Below are 25,336 nucleotides of genomic sequence, written 5' to 3'. Positions count from 1 at the left end.
TTGGAGTTTGATGCTGAAACTGGAGTCCCAGGAAGCTAGGAATCCTGAACCCAGAGAGAAGCAAGACCCTGGAAGAGTGGAACCCAGGAAGCGTGAACCCTGGCCGACATCGGCAGCCATCTTGCTCCAACACATGAAAACAGACTTTGGTGAGGGAAATAACTTATGCTTTATGACCTGGTATCTGTAAGCTCCTACCCCAAATAAATACCCTTTATAAAAACCAACCAATTTCTGGTATTTTGCCTCAGCACTCCTTTGACTGACTAATACACCCTATTTAGACATTTAAAGAACCAAAAATCAACTTTTCAAATCTCTAAGTCATCTATAATTGTCTAGAGAGTCAGATTAATTATTAGTGTATCAAACTGATTATTAAACAATACTATAATATATTTATCCATATATAGAGCTAGAAGAGCAGGAAATGGGAGGGAGGAGAACAGCTATATTAATTAGACTATTTATTTAGTTTGCAGATTTCCTGGGTTTCAAAGTTCATATATATAATGGAAAGTTTGTAAATTGTAAACATTCTAAATTTTGTTTTAATATGTGTTTTAGTTTGCTAAAGGCTGCCAAGGCAATATACCAGAAATGGGTTGGCTTTTACAATGGGGATATGTTAGTTTAAAAACTTACAGTTTCGAGATTGAGAAAAATGTCCAAATCAAAGCTTCATCAAGTGATTCTTTTTCTCCCTAAAGAGGTTGCCAGCAGTGATCCTGGAATCTTCTCTCACATGGCAAGGCACGGGCAGGCGTCTGCAGGGGCTTTTCCTCCTCCTGTTGGCCCCATCACCCACAGCTTCCTGCTTCCTTGCTTTCTCTCTGCTGGGTTTTCTCTCTCAGCTTCTGGGTTGTTTGTTTTTTTTCTGCCTCTGCAGGCCCCCTCTCTCTGTATTCATGTGTTTATAACACACCCCAGTAAAAGGATTAAGACCCACCCTAGGTCATGCCTTACTGAAATATTCTAACCAATGGCCCTTAACTGAAGTGAACTGAATCAAAAGGTCACACCTCCACCAGGTTCACACCCACAGGAATGGATTAATTTCTGGGGCCCATGAAAGCCTCAAACTACCACAATATGTGGTATGATGTTAATTAGAATCTAAAGTGGTAGAGCTCCTAAGTTTATTTTTAAGGGTTTAATTTATATTACATCTTAATTAATAGCACATTAATATGACCCTGGGTAGTAATCTGATTTTCCTTTAAAATAATGTTCACTCCCATCTTCCCCAATTTTTGACTCCCCTCAATTTTGATCAGTTTTGTATTTAGGACATTCAGAATTACTGTTAAACATGATTTATGTATTCCCAAACTATACTTTATCTTATGAAACAATTTCTCTAATTAAAACCAGATAGTTTAAAGGCTAATAAAGGATCAAGAAAATAATTTTCCCCTAAATCTTGCCTGGAAAAAAGATGAAGATTTTAGTTTGTTAAATAGCAATTCCTTAACTAATACTGATGTCACACAAACTTAAAGGCTTAGTACTAAAGAGAATGGTTGAATGGAGGAAAAACAGCAGCTTTCAGGTCAGGAAAATTATGACATTAGCAAAATATCTCTTAGTCTTGGCAGCTGTTATTCAAAACCTAGTCTTTTTTTTTTTTAATCAAAGCCTGTTTCCAAGAAAAGTGTAAATGGGAAATAACAGGTTTGACTTTCTGAAAAATTATTTGCCTTTTCACAGGAAATCAAAGCAGGGAATGAAGTCGATGATGGAAGATGGAAATGGATGGTTCCAGGTCAGAACCTCATTCATAAATGTGGCTGAGCATTAGAATCACTTGGGGGACTCAAAATACTCATGACTGGGCTCCGCCCCCAGAAATTCTGACTTAACTGGTCTTATGTAAGGCCTGGATCTTGGGAATTTTAAAAGCTCCCCCACGTGACTTTAATGTGCAAGTTGAGAGCCACTATTGAGAGAAAGATCCGTGTTCTGAAGCTGGAAGGTGAGGGCTGATGAACGTGTGGTCAAGGTGAAGGTGCTTCCTATAGGATTTCTGGTCTAAACTAACACTTCTCAAATTTTAATGTGCATACTCATCTCTTGGGATCTTGTTAAAATGAAAATTCTGATCTATAGGTCTGGGTGGTTCCTGAGATGCTGCATGAAGTTCACATCTGAGGAAATACTTTGCCTGGGGGATTGAACTCACAGGTCCATATCTGCCTAGCCCAGACACAATGATGAACAAATTTGCCAAAGAGCTTAACACCCTAGATGTTTGTACAGTTAGAGTAGTTGGGTTGATGCAGACCCACTCAGGAAAGAAGCAAATGTGCAAAGAAAATATTTCAGAGCTCAAAGAGATGGTCAGATCAAGGCACTCAGGAGCCCATGCAAAGGCTCTCCTGAATAGACTTGGTGTAAGCTTGGAAATCCAGTGACAAAAATAAGGTATAAAAAAGTAAGGAAGAGAAGTGAATATATGATATTTAAGTGTATCAAATGTTTTCAGTTTACATTTTATATTTCAAAAATTATGGAACCATTCTTGGACTTAACTAATAAATGTTTATCCAGGAAAATCATAGTAGCTTGAAGCCAATTAATATGTTAGGTTGGGATGACCTATTTAAAGCAATTCTTAAAGTGCTTTAATTCAATAAAATATGCACTTTCTCTTCTGACATTCTTCTTTATCTAACGTCTGTCTAGAGGTGGTACCACCTTTTGGGTTGTTGCTTTTCTGGAGAGGTTTCCTGTCTGTGCTGAAGCCGTCATCATGCACCATCACAGGATGAAGATGAAAAAGACAAAATAGAAAAAGCTGAATTCAGAAAGAGGATCTTCACAGAATTTTACAAATCAGAAATTTTACAAAACACCAAAGCTTAATTAGACAATGAACTCAACAACTTCCAGGACACTCTATGGGTCTTAAGAAAGTGTGGTGTCAGAAACCGTGGGGGGGGGGGACAGAGGTCTCAGAGACCCTTGTGAGGCACCTGTAAGGTTGAAGGTATTTTGATGATAATATTAGGAAGTTATTTGCCTATTCAATGCCTATTCTCACATGAGTATACAATGGAATTTTCCAGAGGCTCTATTACATGTGATGGCACAACAGATTGAATTCAGAAGCAGATATGAGAATCTATCCACCCTTTATTAAGTCAGGCATTAAAGAGATTTGCAAAAATGTGAAACAGAAAATTAGCCATTTTTCTCACTGACTTTTTTGTTTTGAAAAATACAGTTATTTTTCATTAATATATCATTTATATTAACACATAATGAATTTATTTAAACATTTTAAATATTTTTTCATTTTCTCAGTTTTACTTTTTAAAATATAATTATTGACAGATAAAACCACCTAAACAAAAGCTCTTCAGTGTCCTCAATAATATTTAAGGAAAGGGGTCCTGAGACAAAAAGAAAAGCTTGAGAACCACTGGTCTAGAGCCCTACATCTCAAAGGACCAGGAGCATTGGCTGGGAGATTGTTAGAAATGCAGAATATTGGTCTCATTTCAAACCTATTGGATCAGAATCTGCATTTCCTTTTTAATTTTTTTTTTTTTTTTTTTAAGAATCTACAGTTTAACCAGCTCCCCCGGTGATTCATGTGCACATTAAGTTGAAAAGCACTGGTTTCCAGCTTTCATTAATTTTGTTAATCATCATCTCTGTATAGCATAATGGCTAAAAATGTGGATGCTGGAGCAGATTCCTTAGGTTTGAATTCTAACTTCACCACTCTCTAGCTGGGTAAATTTGGGCAAATTATGTAACTTCTGTGTTCCTTAGTTTCCTCATCTGTAAAAGAGGGGAAGCGATAGCACCTGGCTACTAGAGTTTATGAAGATAAATGAATTAATACATGTAAAAGATATAGAACAAGTGCCTGATAAGCACTTAGTAAATTTGGTTGAATTAAATAAGTGTTAGTAGAATTTCCACTTTTAGAAGTTTACAGATTTATGGGAAGACAGAGGCCAGCAATTTCCAGACAATAAAGCTTACCAAATAGCCACCACATGTGTTCAAAAAGTCAAAGGGGGAAGCGGACTTGGCCCAATGGATAGGGCGCCTGCCTACCACATGGGAGGTCCAAGGTTCAAACCCCGGGCCACCTTGACCCATGTGGAGCTGGTCCATGCGCAGTGCTGATGCGTGCAAGGAGTGCCCTGCCACGCAGGGGTGTCCCCCGCGTAGGGGAGCCCCATGCACAAGGAGTGCGCCCCGTAAGGAGAGCCGCCCAGCGCGAAAGAAAGTGCAGCCTGCCCAAGAATAGTGCCACACACACGAAGAGCTGACACAACAAGATGACACAACAAAAAGAAACACAAATTCCTGGTGCCGCTGATAAGGATAGAAGTGGACACAGAAGAACACACAGTGAATGGATACAGAGAGCAGAAAACTGGGGGTTTGGGGGGAATAAGGGGAGAGAAATAAATAAAAAATCTTAAAAAAGAAAAAAGGCAAAGGGAGCCCAGGAAGAGGAGAACCTGAATCTACTGGAAGAAGTCAGGAATTTGATTGTGAAACTCAAAGAATATAGGAGTTTCCAGATAGACAAGTGTGGAGAAGGCATGTCCAGAAGCTGAAATAGTATGTGCAAAGGCAGAAAAGCCTGGGAGAGTGGAATATGACTGAAGAGCCCATTTCTCGTGGAGCATAAAATACAGGGAGCTTTGGGAGAGGAGGCAGGAGATGATAATCGCCATCACTTATATAGCCCTACCTTCCTGGGACTGTCCTTATTAAGAGCTTTATTCATTTAATCCTCACTGCAAGAGTCACAGATAAGGAAACTGAGGCACAGAGAGATTAAGAAGTGGCCCAACAGGGAGCAGATGTGGCTCAAGCAGTTGAGTACCTGCCTCCCACAGGAAGTCCAGGTGTGCTTCTTGGTGCCTCCTAAAGAAGACAAACAAACAAGAAGCAGACGATGAGCAGACAATGAGCAAAAACGGCAAGCAAGACAACAAGCAAATAAGCAGGCAACGAGCAGGGAGCGGATGTGGCTCAAACAGTCGAATACCCTCCTCCCACCCCAGTGCCTCCTAAAGGGGAAAAAAGAAACAGACAATGAGCAAAAAAACCCCAAAACGACAAGCAGGTAATGATCAGACAAGCAAAAAAGAAAAAAAAAACTGACCAAAAAAAAAGGAGCGAACAGATGAGGGAGCGATCTCAGGGGGGAGAAATGTCATTGCGTGACTCCATAAACTTGAAGAAAAAAAAAAAAGAAGACACGAGGCCCAAGGCCACAGAGCTAGTAAGAGATTGGGGCCAGGAACCAGATAAAGACAGGTGGGCCTCGCAGCCCACACACTTTACCACTATGCGTGCGAGATGCCTCTGTCGTTGATAGCAACACTTTGAAATGTGTTGGAAAAAATTTTTGTGGCTAATAAGTGACCGAAGTTTGTAAATAAATCAAGATTATTAATTTTGCTTTTCAAATCTGGGTGGGATCACATTATGAAAGATTTATTTACCAGGCCAGGGAATCCAGTTTTCATCCTATGAACAATGGGGAAGCGCTGAAGACTTGTGACAGCAGAGTGACATATTCTGATTTGAAGATTTTAAAGATCAGCCAATAGGTTGGTGTGTCTAACCATATAAAAGCAAAATGATATCATGAGAAAGAAATGTCATAAAGGCAAGAAATGGAGTATCTAAAAGGCCACGAAACAGGACCTAAGTCTTCCTACAAGTGCCCCAGCATCCGAGAAAGGAAGGGGTGGCAGTTTGAAATTATTTTATGAATTCCAAAAAGAGAAAGATTATGTTTTCAAACTAATCTATTCCTGTGGGTGATAGCTTTGATTGAATTAATTTCAGTTGAGGGTTCTTTGACTAGATTACTTTATAAGATCCCTATGTCATATGCCTGATGGCTTACAGCTGAACTTGGGACGAAAGCAGAGCTGCCAAGACTGAGAGGAGGTCCGGTAAGAGACAAGCCTTATGCCAAATTTGCCTACAGCTGCAGAAATTTGGAGACCTTGGCAGAGATCTGCGGCCATCTGCTTCAACATGTGACAGCTGACTTGGGTGAGAAACCACCTCTTACGGTACCTTGAGTTGGACTTTTCACGGCCTTGGACTGTAAGTTTTTACCCCAAATAAATCCTCTTCATAAAAGCCAACACATTTCGGGTACTTTGCATTGGCAGTCCTTCTGCAAACCAAAACCGAGGGCTAAATGCTGAGGTTGGGCCTTTTTTCTAGAAAGAGGCTGGACCAAATAAACCCTATTTGGAAACCTGGAACTTTGATCCTTAGGACGTGAGACCTCTGATAAGTTTTAATCAACAGCACAATCATTGTGTCACAACCCACTTCAATCCTGAGGGAAAAAAAATGGCTGGCCTGGGCCCCTTCCTGCCTCCATTCACAGGGAGTTGTGAACGCTGAGCCAACTGAAACCTCGGCAAATGCCTGCTCCCATCGCCACCGCACGCCTTGGAGCCCCAGCATCCTTCACCGTTCAGAACAAATTAGAAGGGGTTTTTCCCTCAAGGAACTTAATCAATGGCTGGTCAAGGCTATGGGGTTTTCCCTTCTACCTCTGAAGGAACAGGTGTTGGTCCACTGAGGAAAAAGGCTAGCAAACACATTTGGGTAATTAAAGTAAGGGAAAAAATGCATACTAAAGACAAAACAATAGGGACAGGAAAAAGATCAAATGCGACTAGGGGGCTGTGAGTGGGGGGAAGGGTTCACTAACAAGTGGCATGATGGAATTTTGGGGGTTGATAGAACTGTTCTGTATCTTGACTATGGTAACCCGATTCTATGCATTTGTCAAAACATGTGGAACCGTAGAACACAAAAGGGTGACTTTACTATATGCAAATTATGCACTCAATAAACCTTACTTTTAAAATATTCCTTATTATGGCTTTGCTCTTTTTTGCCTTTGTTCTCTCTGTACTTCCTTAACATTCTTTTATAGCTAATATTTCCTGAGTGTCTACCACCCAGGCACGATGTTAAACATTTCCTTGGTATTATGTCAAACCATTTCAGATGGTCAGTTTTGTAGGTTAAAGGATGGTCAAATTTTGTCCATTCATGTGAGTGAATCTAAGGTTTACCCTTTGAGGCAGACAGTATTATTATCTACATTTTGAGATGGAAGAATGAGACTCAGGATCATTAAAATATTTTCCCGAGAATGCACAGTGAAGAGTGAAGCCAGTTCAAAAGTAATATATGCTTAATGGAGAAAACTGGAGAAACACAGACTTCCAAAGGAAGAATAAAAGACCCACCCATAATATCATTACCCAAAGAGATAACCTTTTGGTGTATGGCCATCAAATATATTTTTAAGAATTCAATAAAAATTATTCTGATGCTTTTTTTCTAGTGATTGAAGATGAGGGATACAGACATTGAATAAATACAGTGAGACTTTTATCTTCTTTCAGCTTGCCAGGCATTTTGATAATTGAAAAACAGTGTACTGCTATTTTATGCATTTAAAATTCTAATCTTCACAAACCATCTTCTCTCCTTCCTCCCCATCCACTAATACCCAAATCAACTTTGCATATTTAAAATGGCTAGTGCTAATTATCCTAAGTTTCCAATGCAGTTGTAGCAAAAATACTCTCCCTTAGAAAGAGCCTGAAAATACAGGTGTCTGTGTAACTAATTACCACATTAATTTATCTCTTGGGTCCCCTTATCTTCTCCTTCCTGTACGTCATTGATAACTTTCTGGCGTCAGATGAATTCACTGTCTCAGAAATAAAGAAATAGTATTGTAGAGTTAATTCCAAATGCTGGAGAAGCCCAATAAACCCCCAAGAAGCTTTTGAAAAATCAAAAAGCTTTTAAACAGGTCTTTAAAAGTAGTTTTTCATGTTTGGCCCAACAGAGTAAAAATGCTTCTTTGGAGATAGTGCGGAATGTGAACCAATCAATACACTATTAAGACCCTGACAGTACTGAGATAGGATTACATGGAGAAGAAATTGTGAAACCTTTAACTTTTTCATTTTCAACAAGAAGAATTGAGGGAAGCGGCCTTTTAAAATTTATTTTTATCTGAATAGCCTTAGATCATATCATTTTTTTTTTTTTAATTTTAGTCAGCAAGTTTATCCTCAGCCCACCATGAGATTAAGTTAACTTTCTTTTTTATAATGTGACTTTATCCCCAAGTCTAGCCAAGCTTCCTGGTTTTAGAGATTATTTGTTTGTTTGCTTGTTTGTTTGTTTGTTTTGGGGAGGTGAGGTAGGGGGGAGGCCAGAACACACAATTACTTACCTGGCAAAAACTCCTCTCAATTATTTTCCTTATTTCTTTCTTGAATTTTCAAGAAAATGAGAGCTTAGCCAGAATAACTAGTAAAGTAATTTGGCTGCCCTTGTGCTTTAACTTGAGCTCTGAAACCCTTTCTAAAAAGAAGTATGTGGGCTATGAGAGACTTTTATAAAAAGGATGTGTAGAAGTCACTGTACACAGTCCCTAACTGTACAGGTAATAAAACTGAGATCCAAAGAGTTATCTGATTCTCCTTTAAGACTGTATAGATAAGTAGATAGTGCTGGAATTGAAAATCACCCTAAACCCTGGCCCTTGGAAGAAACTAGTGGTTTTCTACTGTGGGTTCACCTTAGGGGTATTATATAGAGGAGCTTTTTAAATCCTAATGCCCAAGTCACACCTCATAATAGTTAAATTCAAATCTCTGCATTGGGACCCAAGCATCAGTGTTTTTAAACTTCCCAAGAGATTCAACTATTCAGTCTCTAAGTACAGAGAATCAATGGGTAAAGCTTCTTGCTATTGAGAGTGTTCACTTTTAAAAAGTCAATTTATCAACATTATTAGAAGCACAGGTTTACATGATTTTGAACATAAGCCACATCAAATTTTGTCCTTTCGAACTTGATGTGAGGAAGTCATTAGTACCATTTTCCGAATACTTCCAGCTCTCTGTCTTCCAGATGTTTGGTAGGATTACAGTTCCTGGTCTCTTGCAAGTGAGTGGGGGATATATGACCAGCACTGGCCCATGAGTTGTGAGCAAGTGTCTCCGGAGTATATAATTGCTGGCGCAAGCCTTTCAAAACTTTTTTTTCTCTCTGCCATGGTGATAAGCTATGATCCAGAAAGTAGCAGTTGTGCAATCCTGGATCCTAGAGTGAGGTCAACTCTCAAAGTGGATGAAAACTAGATCTTTGTTTTTTTAAGCCTCTGACATTTAGAAGTTGTGTACTACCCCAGGATAACCTACCCCATCTGTTTTAGTTTGCTAGGCTGCTCAAAGCAGTTACTGTGAAAGGGTTGTCTTTTAACAATGGGAATTTACTAGCTTACAGTTTCAGACCAGGAGAATGTCCAAATCAAGGCATCAACAAGGTGATGTTTTTTTTTTTCCCCAAAGACCAGCTGCCAGGGAGGCTGTCCTTGGGTTCTCTGCCACATGGCAAGGTATATGGCGCATCTGCTGGTCTCTCCCTTCTCTTCTGGGTTTCATTGCTTTCACTTCTTGCTTCTGTGGCTCTCTCTCTCTCTGTTCATTCTATTTATAAAGGACAGTAAGAGGATTAAGACCCATCCTGAATGAGGTGGGTCCCACCTTAACTCAAATAGCCTGATCAAAAATCCAACTAACGGTGCTGGGGTTTACGATATATTTAGGGGATTTGAATCTCTGGACTGACAATATGATAGCCAGGCCCTGAGCCTCAACAGACATCAGCTCCTACACTCTGATTTATTGGACTCACCCCACTCAGCTAAGATGGAGTTGAAGAAGGACAACCACCACACCATGGAGCCTAGAGTGCCTACAACTGAAAGCAGGAGGATTGCGTCCAGTATCCATGTAGAATCTGAGCCTCCTCTTGACATGGAGGTACAATGGACACAACCAATCCAAGGTCCACATAGAAAAGGTGGCATTGGAGTGAGAAAAGTGGCCATGGTGGCTGATGGGTATGGGGAATGGCAGGAAGAAATGAGATATGGAGGCGTTTTTGGGACTTGGAGTTGCCCTGGATGGTGCTGCAGGGGCAGTCACTGGACATTGTAAATCCTCCCAGGGCCCACTGGATGGAACGTGGGAGAGTATGGGCTATGATGTGGACCATTGACCATGAGGTGCAGAGATGCCCAGATATGTACTTACCAAATGCAATGGATGTGTCATGATGATGGGAGTGAGTGTTGCTGGGGGGGGGGAGTGGTGGGGTGGGGGTGGTGGGGTTGAATGGGACCTCATATTTTTTTAATGTAATATTTTTACAGAATGAATAAAATTAAAAAAAAAATCCAACTAACAACAGCTTCACAGCTGCAGGAATGGATTAGCTTTCAGAACGTGATTTTCTGGGATACATACAGTTCCAAACCACCACAACATTCCTGAATGACTCACTACACTCCTGCAGGGTAGTGTAAATATTGAGAGAAAAAGTAAAGTATTAGAAGAGGAATGAGTCCTCTTCCCCCAAATCAGTATTCAAGGTTTCACTGATTCTTTCCCCTTTTCTGACAAGATTGGAAGATATATATATTTAATCTTGAACTCAAATCTTTACAAGGCTCTTCTTGCTCCTAAGGTTGACACTACTATTTCCAAACATAAAATATCAACTAGAAGAATCATATAGAAAGGCTCTAGATATTCAGAAGTGAGATGCTACCTTTAAAAGACGTAGGTCTTTTCAACACACACACTAGGACTTCTAACATCACTGCTCTTATAACATCTGCCAGGAGAATCACTCTTGAACTCATTTTTGAGTTGTTGCTTTGAAGCTGTTGAGTTGTCACTTTAAAGCTGGTTAGAATGAAAAAGTCTTCCCCAATAAGGGATTCATTAGATTTCACATGGTTATACTTTGAGCTCCAAGTCACTGAAAGGGTCTGGAATGATAATCTCTAACTCCCTTCCCGGGCTTATACTCACATATTCCTGAATATAATATCTACCTCCTTTCCTTCTTCCCCAGAATTTATGATAATGCAGAGACCCACTGGAGCCCCTGGTATGGGAAGGGACTGGCTTGGAGGAAGGGCTCCCCTGTCTCCAAAGCAGAACACCCTGGTAGAATGAGCAAAATGCCCCATCCCCAATTATGGGCTTAACACCAGTCAAGATGAATGCCCTGGTATAGGGAAGAATCCCTGGGAGAAAATGACTTAGAAAAAGCTGAGGACACACCATACCAGTTCTAACAGCCTCCAGCAATTAGTAAATGGACTGCCCATGTGGTCAGACACAGCAAAGGAAACAGCCCAACATTGTGGGGTGAGGTTGGGAGAACTTGTTGAAATAAAAATGAGCCCCTTCCTCTTCTACCATGTATGATTCCATGACTAGCTCTGGAACCTTGTAATACTGTGTTACAGTTATAGACTTTTAAGTCAGGATGGTCCTTCAAAGACTTCTTTGACTCCATAGAAATGCATAATTTTGTGTAGTTGATGAAAGAGACCCACTTTTTTTTTACTACAGTTTCTTTTATTCTTCTGGTAAGTCTCTTCACTCCACCAACCCCCAAACTCCCACCCCTTCCCAGTAACCCATCCCACAACTCAATGGTGGCTACACAACCTCAAAAATTAAAAATATTAAGAAAGGAGATAAAGGGAGTTTGCAAAAATGCCAAGACAGCTTGCCAAGATGGCTCTAAGAATGAAATTTTTCTTTTTCCTCAAGAAGGACTACATTTTTCATTTTATTTTATTTTTTTCCTGAGGGCACCGGGACCAACGATCACCAGCTGCCCAGGCAACAAAAATTATGCTTCCGAAATCTCTTGATGTCGATTCCGCACGAAGAGCAAGCGAGGCGCCCTACGTGTGCCACTCACGACAGAAGCCCTTTTTTAAGAAGGACTACATTTTGATCAAAGCTAAACTCTGCTAGGTATGCTCCTGAAAATTGACAAAAATTGATCAGTAAGTTGTTGTTACTGGGAGTTACCATGATGTAGACAAGAGATTGTAAAATTTGGAAAATGAAAAGCTTCAGATCTGCCTCCCTCTATCACTTTGCAACTGGGAGAAAATTATGTATACTTTCAGACCTTACCTTTTTTATCCTGTAAAATGGGGAGAATAATAAACCTGCTCTACCTTATCTACTGCATTGCGATTAAACTGAATGACCTACTTTTCAAACTCTGGGTCTTATATTGTTATTGACATGAGAATATCTGAAGGTTTAATCATAATGCTTGAGGAAAATGGGTTTGGAGAAGCAATGAAAGGAAGTGCTAGGATGCCTGTAATTTACTTTTAAAATTTCAAAACTGGCAATGTTTTATAAATGTGTGTTAATTTTAATAAATACTCTGGGGCTGTTATTGCCCTCGTAGGAGATGCTCAACCCAGAGGTGTTATTCAGTATTTAATCAAAAGGCCACAGTCCAGAGGCAGCTGTTGTGAGCACTTCAGCTAGTTTATCTCTGAGCTACACCAGAGGTTTTTCTTGCTAGCAGAATGGACATTGGAAGTGTGTTTTCCTTGCTGAAAATCTTTGTGCTTACTATAGGTGGACTGGCTCACGCAGGGGTCAGCAATTTTTTTTCTATAAAAGGCCAGATATTAAGTATTTTTGGCTTTGTGGGCCATAAGGTCTCTACCATCATCACTCACCTCTGTCATTACAGCCGGTTAAAACCAGCCCATGGGCAATATGTAAATGAGTTAGCAGAGCTGAGCTGTGTTCCAAGAAAGCTCTACGTACAAAAAAAGGCATGGGCTAGATTTGGCCTGTGTGCCATAGTTTGTCAATTCCTGGGCTAGGATAGCATAGAAATTCTTCCTGTTCTTGAGTGAACAGTATTTAAGAAATGAAATCTCTTCTGCTTTAGAATGGTTCTTGAGGTTGTGTTCCAAACTGGTCCTAAGACCACTGAGGGTTTGGAGGGTTCTGGTTACCTGACGGCAACTATGAGGTTGACTGAACCTGCCTCTAGAATGGCACGGCATTTGTCCCAAGGGAGCCCTTCAAAGAGGGAGTGATTGGAGCATCTGAAAGGGCAAGGGCCTGAAGTCCCTAGCTGGAGGCTTTTATTCCTGCTGGACAGTCAATGTTTGTGTGGTAGCGGAATTTGTCTGAGTCTTGCCTTTATTACCAGTAGCACAGTCCTGGGCTTAGAGGTCTATATGCCTCTCCTACTTCTGACTACTGATGTTCACTCAACATTAATATAAAATAACCTAATAACTATATGCAGACAAATTGGCTGAAGCCAGCTCACAATAGAAAAAGATGGGTGAAGGGGTGTCACAAAGCAAGGAAGCAAGAACAGTTTCTAGAGAGGGGGACAAAGCCAAGCACAGAAGTCCTGCTCCGTGAATCCACAACCACACAGACTTCCTTGTCATACAGAACCCTGTCTTTCAGAGTCAAAGATGACATTATCTCTGCATGTCTTTGGGGCTGGACAGACCACCCCCTGATTAATGGCCCTTTCAACTCAGTAGAAGACAGTTCTTTGACTTGGGGCAGCCATTACTTGTACAAAGCCTGTTATTGTTGGCAACGTTGCTGCTTAGAAAGGCCTCCTCCTTTCCAACTGCTGGATACCAGAGGGAATTTCCAGCAAGGCTTTTACTGGGATTTTAAGGATTAAGTGAAACTAGGTATACGAGGCCTGGCTCTTAGTAAACACCCTATAAATGTGAGGTGTTTATTGTAGCCTCCCAAGTGTAATGTGGCTTCTGTCCCACAGCAATCCTGGCTTTTTTTTTTTTTTTTTTTTAACCTCTGCTCTTCCCCTTGTGTTATCATTCACAAAATTCTACAATGTTAGGGCACATCATTTAACCCAATTCCCTCATTTAAAAAATCAAATCAATGAGGAAGCTTGAGGAATTTCCCTCTTATCCATACATTTCGATATGGAGACATAAACCACATGAACACTAAGGCAAGCCAACAGCAACAGGGAACTAGAATGTCTTAATCCATTCCAAATATAACACATGACAGTTTTAAAAAAACAGTTAAAAAACTTCAGGAAAACTTTGTCGACCATTCTTTAAGTCACAAAAACACAAATATTTCAAATAAAAACACTCATGTGTCTCCCTCCTCTAGGGTCTGGGGAGTCTATCTACTTCATGAAATAATTTCTGAATGCACTGTGAAATGTTCATTCATTTAGTCATTTATTCAATCAACACATTTTCATTAAATTCCTACATTGTTAAGGTTTTCCTTATCATAATGATTAGAACTGTTATTATAAATATATATATATATTTTTAAATATATATATTTTATTAGAGAAGTTGTGAACTTAGAAAACAATCTCGTGCATCAGAAAAATTCCCATGCAACACTCCTCCACCAACATACTGCATTGTTGTGGAACACTTGTTACAGATTATGAGATAAAATCAGCAGACTATTACCATTAAGTATTGTCTAAAGCATGCATTTGGTATATGTTTTCCATACCCTCTATTATTAGCACAGTCCATCTTTGGCATTGATCCAAGAATATTGCAGTATTGCTGTTAACTGTAGACCATAGGTTACATTAACTGTATCTTTCCTCTGCATCTCAACAGCCTTACCACTTTACAATAGTGATTTACATTTCTTCTAGTTCATAGAAGTTCATTCTTGTTTTTGAACTATTAATCACAATTCTCATCCACCTCTTGGTCCACTGTTATTCAGTCCCTAGATTATTCTCAAGCTTTCTTTCAATTGAGAGATTATATCCTTAGACTACCTTTTTCAGCCACAATCGCATTTATAAACCAAGTGCATTCTTTCTGCTCATTATAATGTGTTACAATCAACTCTACTGATTTACACACTCTAACAGTCAATTATAACTTTTAGATATATTAAGCATCTGTATCCCTTCTCAGCCTTCTTCCTATCTGCTAATAACCTATATTTTAGATTTTAAATCCATGAGTTTATTTTTCATATTTAGTTCATATGAGTAAGACCATGCAATATTTGTTCTTTTTGACTGGCTTATTTCACTCAGCATAATGTCTTCAAGGATCATCCATGTTATCATGTGTCCCAATTTCATTTGTTCTTTTTTTGTCCTTCTTTATTTTTTTTTAAATGTTACATTAAAAAAATATAAGGTCCGCATATAGCCCCCACTCCCCTCACCCCACTCCTCCCACATCAACAACCTCTTTCATCATCATGGCACATTCATTGCATTTGGTGAATATATTTTGGAGCACTGCTGTACCACATGGATAGTGGTTTACATTGTAGTTTACACTCTCCCCCAGTTCACCCAGTGGGCCATGGCAGGACATACAATGTCCAGCATTTGTCCCTGCAGTACCACCCAAGACAATTCCAAGTCCTGAAAGTGCCCTCACATCATATCTCTTCTTCCCTCTCCCTACCCTCAGCAGCTACCGTGGTCCCTTTCTCCACGTCAATGCTACAATTTCTTTCATTACTAATCACAATAGTTCTATAGTAGAATATCAGTAAATCCACTCTAATCCATACTCTATTTCTCCAGCCTGTGGACCCTGGGACGGTTATGTTCACTCCACATCTATATCAAGAGGGGGCTTAGATCCACATGGATGATAGATGCTTTTCTCCTTCTTGCGGTTGTAGGCACTCTTGGCTCCCTGGTGTTATTATAAATATTTAACTCCCAAAACCGTAGCCTGGTATTTAACTAGCCTCTCTCTTTGCATTTCCAATTCCTTCTCCAGTTGTATAGAGATGAACTGAACTCTAGTCATTCAATGGATATTCATCAAGCACCTATTCAGTATCATTCAGAATTCTAGACATGGAGGATGCAGCAAGCCAGTCACAGTCCCTGCTCTCGTGGATTGATGGTCTGCTGAACTCTCAGTAGCTAGAGTTCCTTAGTGCCTAAATATGCTGAAGCCTAAATTCATGCTGTTTACCAGGCATTTTCACATGCTATGTCTCTTTATCCCTCACAACAACTTTGTAAAGTAAGCATTCTTACCCTAATTTATCCCAGGACCACACAGCTTTACTAAGTGGTGGAGTCAGAATTCAAACCTGGGTCTTCTACTTCCAGTTTCCATGTATTCAATCTCAATCTGTCTTGCCTACCGCTTCCCAGCGATCTTTTCCAAGGAACCTCTTGTGGTAGTATGAAGCTGTATATACCCCAGAAAACCATGTTCTTAAACTTAACTCAGTCCTGTGGGTATGAGCCCATTGTAAGGTTGACGAGGTGACTGCAGTTAAGGTGTGGCCTAACTGAATCAGGATGGTCTTAATCCTATTACAGGAATGCTTTACAAGCAGAATGAAATTCAGATACACAAGAGAAAGCCACACAGGGAGCAGCCAGAAGCTGGAACCAGGAAGAGAAGGAGAGGTCAGGAGAGACTGCCACAGGCATCGTCATGTGCCAGAGGAGTCCGGGACCAAGGTTCACCAGCAGCCAGCCCCAGAATGCCAGTCTTCTAGAAGTAAGCAGCACCTTTGATGAGGACTTTATTTGGATTTCTCAGTCTCAAAACTGTGAGCCAATAAATTCCCATTGTATAAGGCAACCCTTTGCTTGGTATTTGCTTGAGCAGCCAGGGCAACTAAAACAAACCCCCTTCCCTAACCTCTGAGCTCGCTGGGATCTTCAGCCAGATTGGCATTAATTCTAAATATCATTATCCCTCCCTTTCCAATACCTCTCACTCCTCTCTTACCTCACCCACCTCACACCCTAAATACTCTCTGCATCTTATAAATTTGTTTCTGTTCAATGCCTTTATGTCTAAGCTGTTGTACCTATTTAGCCCTTGAGCAAGGCTCAAAGAAGCCAACCAAGTTGCGAGGTCCCTGCATCACTGGAATTCTTTAAGTCAGGGCTTCTTAGCCCTTTTTGTTCTATGTATCCCTTTGCCAGTCAGGTGAAAACCATGGACCCCTTAACTAAGGACACATTATACTGTGTATTATTATTATTATTTTAGGAGGTACCAGAGATTGAACCCAGGACCTTGTACATGGGAAGCAGGCACTCAGCCACTTGACCTATATCTACTCCCCTCCTATATTGTTTATTTTTAAAAAATTTTTATTACTACTCCCCCCCAAGATGGCTACCTCATCTGTTTGCTCATTGTTTTTGCTTGTAGTTTGCACTCATCGTATGCTTGTTGTTTTTTGGCTCGTTGTCTATTTGTTTCTTCTTTAGGAGGCACCAGAACTGAATCTGGGGCTCCCCTCCACCCATGTGGGAGGCAGGTGCCCAACCATTCCCTGCTTATTTTGTTTTAGCTTATTGTCTGCTCATTGTCTTGCTCATTGTTTTTGCTCCATGTCTGCCTGTTGTCTGCTCGCTGTTTGTTTGTCTTCTTTAGGAGTCATTGGGAACCAAACCTGGGACCTCCTATGTGGGAGGTGGGCACCCAACTGCTTGAGCCACATCTGCTCCCCTATATTGTGTATTATTTAATAAATATAGCACACCCACACCAACATGTCCCCACAAGAATAATGTTATTTTGAATTTCAATTCAAGTTCATGGACCCCTTAAGAACCCCTGCTTTAGGGGAATTCCTCCCTCATGGAGGAGTCCAGCAGTGTTCATTGCAAAGACATTATTATGTAATCATAGTCCTTTATGATATGTATCAGATTAAAATTGTCATGTGTTCTGCTCCTTGACATGTACTTTCACAAGTGCAAAATACCTTTGAACAAAGGTATTTATTGAAACATTGTAATAGCAAAATATGTGAAACAACTACAATTGTCCATTAGTAAGGTCTGGTTAAAAACAGCATGGTGCATCCATAAAATAGAATACTGTACAGAAAAGGAAGGAATCTCTTTGGTGACATGGAAAGCCCTTATAAATATCATTAAGTGGAAAAGGCAAGGTTCCATCAAGTATTTATAGTACAATATCATATTTTAATGGCAAATACATATATGCATATAAATATTTTTACACATGCACACACACATATATACAGAATATTTTTGAAAGGACAAATGAAGAAATTAGAAAGAATGGTAGCTTCCAGAGAAGCTTTCTCTGGAAAGTAGGGAAGAAAAAGGGACATGGTTCATCACTGGATCTTCTTTTTTCTTGTTTGGATAGTGTATGCATTATATTATCTACTCAAAAAGAAAATTAAATTATTTTTAAAATTAAAATTAAGATACCTATAAGATATTCAGATAGCCCAAAAACAAAGCCAATTTTAAATGTGTTAGTAAAGTTTAAGTGTTGGAAACCTAGACATGCTAGTTTCAGTACTTTCTTTGGTCATATGCCTATGTAAAATGCTAGAAATCAGACAATACTGATAAACGGGTTGAGGTTAAAAAAGAATTACATATGTTAAAGATATGATACTGTTTTTAATTTCTAGAATCAACAACTTAATTATGCTTAGAAATCCATTGCTCTCTAATAATGCATAAGTGGCTACTTAGAACATCATTAGAAGCCCATTAAAATAGAATCATGGAAAAATGTCTTGCTAAACAAGTCAGGAAAAGAAAAGGAAAGAAATGGCAATGTCTAAATTCATAACAAGAAGCATATGCTTAATAAGTCTGCCAAATCCACTTTACTGGGACAGAACAGTCTCTTCAACAAATGGTGCTGGGAGAACTGGATATCCATAACCAAATGAATGAAAGAGGATCCCTATCCTATACAATAATCAACTCAAAATGGACCAAAGACTTAAACATAAAAGCCAGGGCCATAAAACTAGAAGAAAATGTAGGAAAACATCTTCAAGATGTGTGGTAGCCTTGGTTTCTTAAACCTTACATCCGAAGCACAAGCAACAAATGAAAAGATAGATAAATGGTACTTCCTCAAAATTAAACACTTTTGCACCTCAAAGGACTTCATGAAGTAAGTAAAAAAGCAGCCTACTCAATGGGAGAAAATATTTGGAAAGCACACACCCAACAACGGTCTAATATCCACACTATATAAAGAGATCCTACAACTCAATAATAAAAAGAAAAATGACCCAATTTAAAAATGTGCAAAAGACTTAAATAGACATTTTTCTAAAGAAGAAATACAAAAGGCAAAAAAACAAAAACAATAAAAAAAACCACACAAATGAAAAAAATGTTCAACATCATTAGCAATTAGGGAAATGCAAATCAAAGCTGCAATGAGATATCATTTCACATACACTAGAATGGCCACTATTGAAAAAAACAGAAAACTACAAGTACTGGAGAGGATGTGGAGAGATAGGAACCTTTATTCATTGTTTGTGGGAATGTAGCATGGTACAACCCCTCTTGACCTCTGCTTGGCATTTCCTAAGGAAGTTAGATATAGACCTGCCATGTGATCTGGCAATACTACTACTAGGCATATACCTAGAAGATCTGACAGCAGGGAAACAGACATATTTGCATACCAATGTTCATAGTGGCATCATTCAGAAATGCCAAAAGATGGAAACAACCCAGGTGTCTATCAACAGACAAACTGATAGCTAATAGATAGAATATTATTCAGCTATAAGAAGAAATGAAGTCATGAAGTTTATGACAACATGGATGAAACTGGAGGACATAATGTTGAGTGAAGCAAGCCAGACACAAAAGAACAAATATTGTATGATTTTGCTATTATGAACTGAATATAATGAGCAAAGTCAGGGAGTTAATAGCTAGAATATAAATCACCAGAAAATAGAATTAGATTAGAGACTGAAAAGCTGAGGTTTCATCTGTGCTGAATTGGTAAAAATGTTTGTAAATGAACAGAAATGATGAAAGCACATAGTGTTTGTAATTAGCAGTACAAATAAATGGGTATAATAGTGGTTGAAAGGAAAATTCTACAGTTGTGTATATCACTTGAAGAAAAGCTAAAAAATGAAGCATGGGAACGTGTAGTATAGTGAACCCTCTTGTGAAAAATGAGTATGGTTAATAGTGCGTATATAAGAATGTTTTTCTCTGAAACATAACAAATGTACATAATTGTAACAAGATGTTAATATCAGGTGATATTTGGGCAAAAATATAGCAAAGCAAACTACGGGCAGTAGTGTATAGTAATCTATTAATAACCTTCCATCAGTGATAAAACAAACAAACATATGCTTAGTAATGATATTCTCCCAACTCATTTAATTTCCAAATTTGACTACCACATTGGAATATTTTTCTGGTTCTCAAACCAATTTTAAAAATAAATGTGAACTTTTTGGATTTCATCTTTTCTGCATTGAAAGAAATATTAATTTTGATAGGGAAATGATACATGCTATTTAGTTTCCCATGGCTTGCTGCTCTAAGTCTCCCAGACCAGTGAGCTCATTAGCTGTCTTCTTACATGACTGTGGCTGTAGACAGATGCTACTCCAGGTCAGTTTTATGAACAATTAAACAGCCTTTCCTTGAACCACACTGCCTGATTATGCCCCTTCATAGGCTGAACTTTAATATAGCAGAACAGTGTAAAGATGTTGGGGGGAGGGGGGTGGTCAAGTGCTTTTATTCTGCAGAACCATAGGAAACCACCCTGAGAACCACAAAATGAAAAGCCCAGCAGCCAGAAAACTGCCAGTTAGCATTGGAAAACTGAATTTCAGAATGTTAACATCAACATCAATGTCATCTTCCCCCCTACTTACCTTCCCATGGGATTGTTAGTAATATGTTGATCTCTGTTTATTTCTCACACATGGCATGGTTTCATGTGATTGGTGGGGGAAGTGGGGGAGGTAGGGGTTCCCTGCTCTGAACCAGGATCTTTCTGTCGTGTGGCCCCATCAATCCTGAGGTAGATGGAAGACTTTTGACCATTCTCAGGATAATATTTTTAGAAGTATAAAATGAGTTACTTGAGATTGCCAATCCAATACAATTGAAATATATCTATCCAAATATTTAAGGAATTGTGCTTCTTTATTATAATAAGAGCTAGAGGTGGGTGTAATAACTGTCATAATTTCACAGTGGTGGTGATCATATAGCATTTTGTGATCTCAGCGACCACTGTACCATGACATGAAAACACCTGTTATTTCCGTTGGTGACAAGTCACAGGAACCATTAATCTAACTGTGGCTTATTGCTTTCATTCATCATTGAAGAAAATGCTAAATTTCAGCTATCTAGAGAAAATCAAGATGCATTTTTTTTTCCATTCAAATTCTTAGATCTCCTGAATTTGAGCCACAGACCTTTTTGGGGTCTGAGGAACCCAGATTAAAAACCTCTATTTTCACAATAAGATAAGAAAACAAAATGGAGTGTTCTCTCCCTCTCCCTCCCTCCCTCTCTCTCCCTCTTTGTCTCTCTCTCTCTCTCTCTCTCTCTCATCTCTCTTTCTCTCTCTGTATATATATGTATATGGAATTTTAAAATACTCTCCATTTTCCACTGGATCCTCTGCTTCCAACCAACAAGGGAAAGAGGGAACCTTGATTGCATAAGAGGCCTTATGGGCCAGGCCTGGTGATAGCAGCTGCAGTGAACATACTTCTGTCCACATTTCATTGACCAGAATTCAGTCATATGGTGTTTTAGCTTCCTGGGTGACTCAAGCAAATACCATGCAATGGGTTGGTGTAAACAATGGAAATTTGGGAAACGGACTTTGGCCCAGTGGTTAGGGCGTCCGTCTACCATATGCGAGGTCCGCGGTTCAAACCCCGGGCCTCCTTGACCCGTGTGGAGCTGGCCATGCGCAGCGCTGATGCGCGCAAGGAGTGCCCTGCCACACAGGGGTGTCCCCCGCGTGGGGGAGCCCCACGCGCAAGGAGTGCGCCCGTGAGGAAAGCCGCCCAGCGTGAAAAGAAAGAGCAGCCTGCCCAGGAATGGCGCTGCCCACACTTCCCGTGCCGCTGACGACAACAGAAGCGGACAAAGAAACAAGACGCAGCAAAAAGACACCAAGAACAGACAACCAGGAGAGGGGGAGAAATTAAATAAATAAATCTTAAAAAAAAAAAAACAATGGAAATTTATTAGCTCATGGTTTTGAGGCTAAGAGAAAGTCCAAATCAAGGTGTCCTCCAAGCGATCTTTCTCAACAAAGATGGGTATTCTGGATCTAACTGTCAGTGATCCTTGGTCCTTGGCTCTTCTGTCACATGGCAAAGCAAATGGCGGCCTTTCCTGGTCTCTCCCTCTTCTGGGTTCCACTGAATTTCAGCTTCTTGGTTCCCATGGCTTTCTCTGTGTGTCTGAATTTCATTCATCCAATAAAGCACTCCAGAAATAGGATTAAGACCCATGCTGATTCTGTTGGGCCAAACCTTAATTGAAGTGGCATCATCAAAAGGTCTTGCTTGCAATGTGTTCTCACCCACAGGAGTAGGTTAAGTTTAAAAATGTGTTTTCCTGGGGCACATACAGCTCCAAACCACCTTACATGGTGACACCTGACTGCAAAAAAGGCTGGGAAAGGTAATCCAGTCTTGTGCCTAGCAGGGGAGAGGAAACTGTTCAGTGAGCAAGTAAGCAGTCTCTGCCACAGGAGACTTCATGAAACAAGAGACTAGGAAAAAATCCTGGAATGGTGCTTATTGTACATTTCAAAAAGGAAGCAGAAAAGGCCTCTAAAATTCTTCTATAAACAAATCCTCTTTTCCGGATGCTTTGTTTCTAGGGGAAATGACTTTAATTGAATAAACTTGAAAAAAAAAACTTACCCTAAATCAGTAATTTAGATACCAAAAAACCGTTTTTAGAATGTGATCCCTAAAAGCAACCCAAGTGTCCTTCAACTGATTAATGGATAAATAAAATGTGGTAGATACATACAATGGAATATTATTCAGTATTGAAAAGGAATGAAGTTCTTGTTCATGTGACAACATGGATGAACCTTGAAGACATCATGTTGAATGAAATAAGCCAGAAGCAAAAGGACAAATGTTGTATGGTCTCACTGATTTGAAATAATTAGAATAAGCAAACTTACAGAGTCAGAATTTAGAATATAGGTTACAAGGGGACAGAATGGGGATAGGGAATGGAAAATTAAGACTTAGCTTCCTATTTGGAATGATGGAAATGTTTTGATAGTGGATGGTGGTGATGGCAGCACAACTTTGTGAACATAATTTACAGCACTGAGACTTTGGAGTGTGATTAAAAGGGAAAATGTTAGATTGCATATATAGCAATGAAATAACTTTTTAAAAAAATCCATGGAACTACATAACACAAACAGTGAACCCTAAGTTAAACCATGGACTATGGTTCAGAGTACAAGTATACAAATGTGCTATCATCAGTTGTAACAAATGTTCCACACCAACGCAAGGTGTTAATATTAGGGTGGGATATGGGGATCCTGTATTTTATGCATGATTGTTCTGTAAACCCACAATCTCTCTAATTAATTTTTAAAAAGTGAACCTTAAGACAAAGCGTCAGCCTTTTGCTGATTATAGTTCCGGGTTGTCCTTCACTGCCTTCAGCAGCTGCGGTCTCTCTTTATTCTCCTGGCCTGTACTTTAACAAGACCTAGTGGTTTAGAAGTAGCATGTTACCATCAAAAAGGACAGAGGGAGCCAGGTTTTGAGCTGTTCTGAAGACCAAAGCTGAAGATTTTCCCTTCTTTTTCTCACAGTGAGGGAAAAATGTGAGCTTTTGGTCATTGATTCTTTAACATTCTGAATGTGCAGTAATTCCTTATAGATTAGTTCATGGACAGAGTGGGGTTGTGATCTTGTGAATATCTGTAGCTAGAGCAGGGCCAAGACTCTAAGAACAGGCACCTGCCCTGGTCATTAGGATTTCAGTCCCCACTTCAGCTCCACCTCAAAACACCGACAAATTCATTCCACAGTCACACGCTTGCTCCATTTCTCCCTGGGCTCCTGCGTGCCTGCGGACAGACTTCAGCAAATCGACCCAGATGTTTTCTTTTTGCTATTTCCAAAGGTGGTGACTCGTCCATAACCTGACAAATCATAAATGAAAAGAATTTTCGTCTGGCAGCAATGTAGGTTTGGGGCGCTTGAGGGATACAGGCTGGTCCCCGGGACACCTGAAGCCTGCAGCTTCCATCAGTGTCTGGAGGGATTCAAGGGTCTGCTCCCAGCTTCACCCCTAGGGGACAACTCAGTTCTCTGCTCCTGGGTGATGAGGAAGGTGGGAACCACCTCATTTCATTGCCAGACGAATAGCAAACACCAAGGATTTGGAAATGTGTGTGGTGGCTTCTGACTCCATTTATTCTCAGAAAGCCTTTGGTTCTTTGTGCCACTCTTCCAATACACGATCGGCATCTGCCCTGTACTAATGAGCCCCCTGACATGGTTTTGGCTGGAGTAAAAGAAACCACAGCCATTATATCATGGGCATTGATTGATCGGATTGTTTATTCCATTGGCATCGTATTCAGAATAATTAAAAAATGGGAGGCTTTTTTTTTTTTCAGACTCTTAGGAGAGTTCACCTACTCAGAATGTAAAATGGCAAAACAAGCAAACTCCAGTGAAAACCTAAATAAAGTTCACTTCATAATTATCCTACTCCCTGTTTCTAATCCCATAATGGAAAAACCAGACTTCTGACACTTTATCAGAAACACTAGTGGAAATCTTTTCTTAATTCTGCTTCAAGTAAGTGATGTCTGCAGACAGGTATCCCCATTTTCCCTTCGGTCATTAGGAAGTGTAGCGGACTTCGATTTTAAACGTGTATGAAGCATACAATGAGCATGCACAAGCGTGCTGTACCAAATGCAGCTCATACTGTCCTGCTTAGTGGAGCTTAGGTTCTAAGAAGTCATGGTCAAGTCCATGTGCCTATGTTTGGGGTCAGGGTGAGGGTACTGGGTGCATAACACGTGGTCCTATGTCTACAGAACTGGCCAGCTCACCAAGGAGCATGAGGCAAGGCTCTAGAAACAGCCAACTTTCTATTTTTCAGGGGCCAATTATTTGACTTTTGAATGATCCAAAAGCTCCCTGCTGTTTTCTTTTTCCCCTCAGTAGGATTTCCCCAAGAGGGTGATATTGTAATCTGCTATTTTACCTTGTTTCAAAAGTTTTGGTGGGGCAGATATTAGAAGCTTTGGGGGAGGAGAGGAAAGAGAAAAACAGTGATTTACTGTGATTTCTTTCATTGAAATGGCTTCATCATTATAAAAATACAATATTTCTCATGTATAAAATAATTGGCAGCCCTCAGAATATTTTCTCTCTATTTATTCTTTTTTCTCCTTTTCCCTATTCGTCTCTCTTCCCTTCCTCCCTCCCAACTCCTTCTTTCTTTTTCATTTTCCTTCCTTCGTTCCTTCCTCCCTCCCTCCTTCCCTTCCCTTCCTTCTCTTGACTCCTTCCCTTCCACTCTCTCTTCCTCTTTTTTTCTCCCCTCCACTTTCCCCACTGAAGCTGAGAAAGTGTTGGATTCCTCTAGGTTC

The 25,336-nt window shown here is 39.8% G+C and overlaps 1 non-coding gene across 1 annotated transcript; it reads right to left on the bottom strand.

Annotated features, from left to right (window-relative positions):
* Nucleotides 1–11,712: 11,712 nt before the first annotated feature.
* LOC131275852 (U11 spliceosomal RNA) lies at nt 11,713–11,845 on the bottom strand. The gene has a single exon (XR_009183325.1). It is a non-coding gene; the product is annotated as a U11 spliceosomal RNA (small nuclear RNA).
* Between the last annotated feature and the right edge of the window lie 13,491 nt (nt 11,846–25,336).

The sequence above is a fragment of the Dasypus novemcinctus genome, chromosome 2 (genome assembly GCF_030445035.2).
Source record: "Dasypus novemcinctus isolate mDasNov1 chromosome 2, mDasNov1.1.hap2, whole genome shotgun sequence".
NCBI classification, from domain to species: domain Eukaryota; kingdom Metazoa; phylum Chordata; class Mammalia; order Cingulata; family Dasypodidae; genus Dasypus; species Dasypus novemcinctus.
This window is presented reverse-complemented; position numbering and strand designations above follow the sequence as displayed.